Source organism: Homarus americanus, unplaced genomic scaffold (genome assembly GCF_018991925.1).
Source record: "Homarus americanus isolate GMGI-L3 unplaced genomic scaffold, GMGI_Hamer_2.0 scaffold17274, whole genome shotgun sequence".
In the NCBI taxonomy this organism is placed as follows: Eukaryota; Metazoa; Arthropoda; class Malacostraca; order Decapoda; family Nephropidae; genus Homarus; species Homarus americanus.
The window spans coordinates 406,091-413,011 of record NW_024721470.1 but is presented as its reverse complement, the minus strand read 5'-3'; positions in this window follow the sequence as shown (position 1 = coordinate 413,011).

Genomic DNA, 6,921 nt, shown 5'->3' with positions numbered 1-6,921 from the left:
TCCCTGATCTGACAACTATTTCCCTAGCTTCACAGTATATAATCGCTTTCTCCTTTAGCAAAGATTCCCTACCCCCTCCTCCAGTCCCCAGGCAAATATTCCCCTACCCTCCAACAATATATCCCCACACTAGACATAAATTCCCGTCCCCCCAAAAAAAAAAATCCCCACACACTTATGAAAATTGCCCCATCCTCCTACAGAACTCCCTCCTCCCTCCCTCCCTCCCTCCCCAATCCCACACAAAATTCCCCCACTCTCAGACAAAAAAAATTCCCCGCCAACGTACTTTGCACCACTCCAGGCTTGCAGTTCGTCCCTAGTGTCAGTGAAGTTGGTGGTGGTGGTGGTAGTAGTGATGATGGTGGTAGTTGTGGTGGTGGTAGTAGTGGTGATGGTGGTAGTTGTGGTGGTGGGGGTGGTGTTGGTAGTAGTGGTGATGGTGGTGGTGGTAGTATTGATGATGGTGGTGGTGGGGGTGGTGTTGGTAGTAGTGGTGATGGTGGTGGTGGTAGGAATGATCGTGATGGTGGTAGTAGTAGTAGTAGTAGCAATGGTGGTAGTAGTAGTAGTGGTGGTGGTGGTGGTGTGTGGGTGAGGGGTAAATCTTCTGAGTGAGGTCTTGGTAGGGCCGGGGACAAGTGGGCTGAATTAGAGCCAAGATTGTGAACAATACTCAATGCAAATGACTAGCCTTTAGCGGCCAGAGTGACGCACAATGGACCAGCGAGTGTGATATCTTGTACCAACCCTCGCTCATGGGCGGCCTGGGTGGGCGGGGGAGGTGAGTGGGTGGGCGGGGTAGAGGAGATGCAGAGAGAGTGTGTGTGTGTGTGTGTGGTGGAGGTGAGGTGGAGAGGTGAGGGGGAGTGGTGAGGGAAGAGAGGAGTGGTGGATGGATGTTAGAAAGAGTGGGGTGGAGTGGGGTGAGTGGGGAGAGAGGAGCAGTAGTGAGGGGAGAAGAGGATGATATTTATGATGGATTGGGAGGAGTTGGGTGAGTGGGTGGGGAGGAATAGGTTGGGGAGAATGGGGATAAGTGGGGATGGGTGGGGGATGGGTGGGGGGATGGGTGGGGGAGTGGGGGGTGTGTTGGATGAGGTGTTGAGTTTAAGGGTGGGGTGAGGAGAGGTGGGTATATGTACGTTGGTGTACGGGTGGATGAACAGGTGGATGAAGGTGTGGTGGATGTGTAATCGGATGTGCAAGGTGTGTGTGTGTGGGTGTATGAAAGAATACCAGCGAGAAGAAGTCTGTGTGTGAGAGAGTGTGTGTGATGCTTGGACCTGTAGGAAGCTGTAGGACCTGACACCTGCAAGGAGAGAGACACTGGTATCCTTACTCTGATCTACACGACACACCTTCCCTACACACATATACGATACACACGACACACCTCAACACACACACACACACACACACACACACACACACTACATCCTTGACCACCGAAGGGTCAAGAAGTACCTGGCTGCTCCTCTCGGAGCAGCCAGGTCAACTGTTAAGTTGGCCCATACCAACCCCCTCCCCTGAACCCTCCTCCCCACCGGAATATCAACAAGTTCTCGCCAGAAGTTACAATTTCATTTATGAAAGGAACGGAACCAGTGTTAAGCAGAGGTGAACAATGGTGAACAGTGCTTAAGTCAGTGAGAACAACTCAACAGTAACAGTCGTACCCAAGTTAACCTTCACACTGTGAGGTCCCAGGTACCCAGTGATAACGGCCCCCGCGAGACCCAACAACAACCACCGATGTGTTAACCCGTCTACGATAGGAAGGCCTGGGACCAAACCTCACTCATATAACACCATCTGTGAGGGAATTACTACACCACATGTCCCTCATAACACCATATGTGAGGGAATTACTACACCACGTCAAGTCCCTCATCACACCATCTGTGAGGGAATTACTACACCACGTGAGGTCCCTCATAACACCATCTGTGAGGGAATTACTACACCACGTGAGGTCCCTCATAACACCATCTGTGAGGGAATTACTACACCACGTTATAACACCATCTGTGACACCACGTGAGGTCCCTCATGACACCATCCGTGAGGGAATTACTACACCACGTGAGGCCCCTCATAACACCATCAGCGAGAGAATTACTACACCACGCCAGGTCCCTCATAACAACATCTGAGGGAATTACTACACCACGTGAGTTCCTCCTAACACCATCTGGGAGGGAGTTACTACACTACGAGTTTGCTGTTCAACACCTACATTAATTTGTATGTTCACTGTATGTTCCTTTACCTTTCTCTAATGAAGGCTTTTGTTAAACCACCAATGTATGTAATAAGTCATTTATGTCCAATGTATATTTTCAGCCTTCGGGCTGCAGAATTTTTTCAATAAACCGTTAATTATTATTATTATTATTATTATTATTATTATTATTACACACACACACACACACACACACACACACACACACCTCAACGTATAACATCGACTTCTTAACAATCACTTCGCCACGTCTTACCCGTAGAATCTAGAACAACAACAACAATTACAACAAAACCAGCAACCACCACCACCACAACCACAAAAACCATTACAACCACCACAACAACAACCACAAAAACCATTACAACCACCACAACAACAACAACCACAACTACAAAACCAACAACTACATCATCAAGGTCTGTGTGGAAAGCACGTATTCCTACCAGATCTAACCAAACACTTTATTAAACACTTTTACCAGAGATTAGTTAAGGGATCACCTGAAGATTAACCACCCTATACCTGGTGGGTTAGGTTAAGGTGGGGTTAGGTTAGATTAGGGTAAGGTTAGGTTAGGTTAAGGTTAGGTTAAGGTGAGGTTAAGTTAGGGTTAAGTTAGGGTTAGGTTAGGTTAAGGTTAGGTTAAGGTTAGGTTAAGGTAAGGTTAAGTTAGGGTTAGGTTAGGTTAGGTTAAAGTTAGGTTAAGGTTAGGTTAAGGTAAGGTTAAGGTGAGGTTAGGTTAGGTTAGGTTAGGTTAGGTTAAGGTTAGGTTAAGGTAAGGTTAGGTTAGGTTAAGGTGTAATGAGCTGGGGTGTCTAATCTTAAAGTGCTCCTCTTTAGGCAGTGAAATTTACTGAACATGAAGTCAGTACAAGACAAGAGGGTAAGTGAGTCCTGTTCTTGACCCGTTGAATACTTGTTATTTATGGTGCTGAATATATAGGAGTTACTCGTGTGTTGATGCCGGTGTATTAAGGGATCATTTTTCTCCGTCAGTGAGTAAGTGAGTGAAGGAGAGTGGGAGAGAGTGGGAGAGAGAGGGAGAGAGGTAATGGCGTCAGAATAATAGTCCTGTATTCATGGGTGGCACAGCTGATGCCTCGCTGTGGGGAGAGTAGGCGATGGAGAGTGGGTGAGAGGGAGAGCAGTTGAGTGGTTGAGAGGGATAGTAGGTGAGAGGGACGGTCGGTAAAAGGGAGAGTGGGTGAGAGGGAGAGTGGGTGAGAGGGAGAGTGGCTGAGAGGGAGAGTGGCTGAGAGGGAGAGGTGTGAGAGTGTTGAGGGAGAGTGGCAGTGTAATACTCGTGTGACAATGAAAAGTGAGTGGTGGTGAGGGAGAGAGAGTGGGTGACGGAGAGAGAGTGGGTGAGGGAGAGAGAGTGGGTGAGGGAGAGAGAGTGGGTGAGGGAGAGAGAGTGGGTGAGGGAGAGTGAGTGAGGAAGAGAGAGAGAGTGAGGTGGGTGAGGAGAGAGAGTGGGTAAGGGAGAGGAAGTGGGGTGAGAGTGGTTGAGAGGGAAGGCTGTGAGAGTAAGAAAGACATACATACATACATACATACATACATACATACATACATACATACATAATACATACATACATACATTTGGAGGTAGTACCATTAACAGGAAGTAAGGTTTGGTGGTGGTAACGCTTAATAATGATAACTTTTCTACCTAAATGGAAACGTTTTCACCTGATACTAATTAAACTGACACCTGACACCTGATAATGTTCACAGCTGGTGGTAAATGTTTATACTAGCTGACGTCTTGTGTGGGTGGGTGGGTGTGAGTGTAAGTGTGGGTGGAGTGGAGTGGGTGTGGGTGGGTGTGTGTTGTACACGTTTGCTCAGTTGTATTGTTTCAATCTCTTGTTTGTCTTGTCCTTTCTTGTTATATACTGTCACCCCTCACCTCACCCTCCCTCACCCTTCTCACCTCCAGGGACTTTCTCTCACCCCTCACCATCTCTTATCCCCCCCCTCACCCCAGGAGTACTTCTCACCCCCTCACCACCACCAGACCGCCACTAGAAAGGAACTTCATACGTAAACCAAATGTAACTTAAGACCACACACACAGACCTGAGCTGCCTCCTCCCTAGTGGTGACTACACCTTTATGCCCTCCCTCCCTCCCTCTCTCTCTCTCCTCTTCTCCCTTATCCCCAACCTCTCAACCTCACCTTCTCGCCACTACCCATCCCCTCTCTCTCTCTCTCCCCTAACTTCTTCCCTTATCCCACCTTCCCTCTCCCTCCTTTCCTCCCTCTCTCTCTCTCTCTCCCGTATCTTTCTCACCTTCTACCTCCCTTCTTTTCCTCTTTCTCTCTATATTTCTCCCCTCGCCCACCTTTCCCTTCTATTTTTCTTTCCTTCTCTTCCTCTCCTAGCTGTTCTTCCCTACTCCGATCTCTTCTTTTCATTTTCTTTCTTTCTTTCTTTCTTTCTCTGTCTTTATCTTTCTCAGTTCTTTCCTCTTTCTATCTTCAAATTTCTCTCTTTCCTTTCTTATTTTCATTTCTTTCTTTCCATCCTTCTTTCCCTCCCTCCTTCCCTCTCATTTTATCCTCTCCCCGTCTCTTCTCCTCCTTCCTTACCCTCTTCCGCCCCCCCTTTCTTCTCTCACCTTCTCATCATTAGGTTTAAAGTCTTTTGAGGGAGAGATAAATGCCCAATCCAGAAGTTCTCTCACCCCACTCCTTCCCTCACCTCACTCCTTCCCTCACCTCACTCCTTCCTTCACCTCACTCCTTCTCTCATCTCACTCTTTCCTTCACCTCATTCCCTCCTTCACTTCAATCCCTCCATCATTCTCATTCCCTCCCTCGCTCCCTCTCATATCACCTCTCTTTTTTCTCTCTCCCTCACTTCACCCTTTCCCTGGCCTCATTTCCTCCCTCAATCTCCACCATCTACCTCACTTCCTCCTCCTCCTCCTTTAGGCTCTCCAACCTCCTTCTCTTCCTCCCATTCACCTCACCACCTCCTTCACCTCCCCTTCCTTTCTCCATCCTTCTTAACTCCTTCCCTACGTCCTTCACCTCTTCTGCCCCTCTTCTTCCTTCACCTGTTACCTCCTCCTCCTCTCTCCCTCCTCACCCTGCTCCTCCTCTTCTTTCCCACCTCCGCCACCTCCTCCTCTCTCCCTTGTACTCCGTTCCTCCCACCTCCCCATCTCCGTCACCTCCTCCCCCCCTCCGCCCCCTCACGCCCCGCTATGAAGGAGCCAGCCAGGTAAGGCTTCCCCAAACACAGGTAAAGCCGCAATTAACCTAACAAAAAGCCTCAGTTCTCGCCAGCACCCGTCAGGCTGTTCCTCTGTGTCGGAGGAGGGGGGTGGGTGAGGAGATGAAGTGAGGGAGATAGAGTGAGGAGATGGGGGGTGAGAGTGAGAGATAGGGGTGAGGATAGAGTGAGGGAGATGGGTGAGATGGGTGTGAGGGGAGATGGGGTGAGGGAGATGGGAGTGAGGTGAGGGGAGATGAGGTGAGGGGAGATGGGGAGTGAGATGGTGAAGGGAGATAGAGTGAGAAGATAGGGTGAGGAAGATAAAGGCCAGAGATAGAGTGAGAAAGATAGAGTGAGGAGATAGGGGTGAGGAGATATAGGGGGAGTGAGGGAGATGGAGTGAGAGGAGATAGAGGTAGGGAAGATAGAATTGAGGGAGACAAAGTGAGAAGATAGAGAACAGAGAGATAGAGAGGAGAGATGGGGAGTGAGGAGATATAGGGGGTGAGGGTAGATGGGGGTGAGGGGAGATGGGGTGAGGGGAGATGGGGAGGAGGGGAAGTGAGAGAACTGTGAGGGAAAAAGAAGATGAGAGAAGTGAGGAGATTGTGCCGGTTTCTAGAGAACAACAACAAAAACGACAACAACAACAACAACAACAACAACAACAACAACAACAAAATAAAAAGTAAAAAAAAATAAGTGGATGAATAAAAAAAGATAAAAAAACAAAGAAAATAATAACAAAAAACACCATAAGACAAATAAACAAACAAATAATAAAAAAAACATTAACAAAAAACAACGAAGATAAACTCCACATAAAAGCAAACAAACAAACAGACACACAAAAGAAACACTAAGACTCAGTAATAATATTGATTCACCGTCTTTAATTCCCCCTTCCCCCCCACCCCTTTTTCTTTTCCCCTTCCACCTTTTCCACACCCTCTCCCATTCCCAATAGCTCCTTTCCCCCTCACAACACCACCCTTCCCCACATTCCCCTTCCCCCTTCCCCCCCTTTCTCACCTCCCCGAGACCCTTTCCCCCTTTCCCCCTTTCCGCTTCCATAAAATAAGAAAAAAACCTCATCATCTGTCAACGTGGTCTTCCCCCCTTCCACCTACCATGAGAAGGGGGAAGAGAGGGGGAGGAGGAGGGAGAGGAGGAGGGAGGAGGAGGGAGAGGAGGAGAGAGGAGGGAGAGGAGGGAGGGAGAGGAGGAGGGAGGAAGGAGAAAGAGAAAGAAGAGAGGGAGAGGAGGAGGAGTTAGGAAGGACAAAGAATGGGGAGAGGAAGGATATGCAATGAAGAAGAGAGAGAGAGAGAGAGAGAGAGAGAGAGAGAGAGAGAGAGAGAGAGAGTGAGAGAGAGAGAGAGAGAGAGAGGGGGGCAACAAGAACACAACAAAGACATTAAACAGATTATATTAAGATGTCTTGGT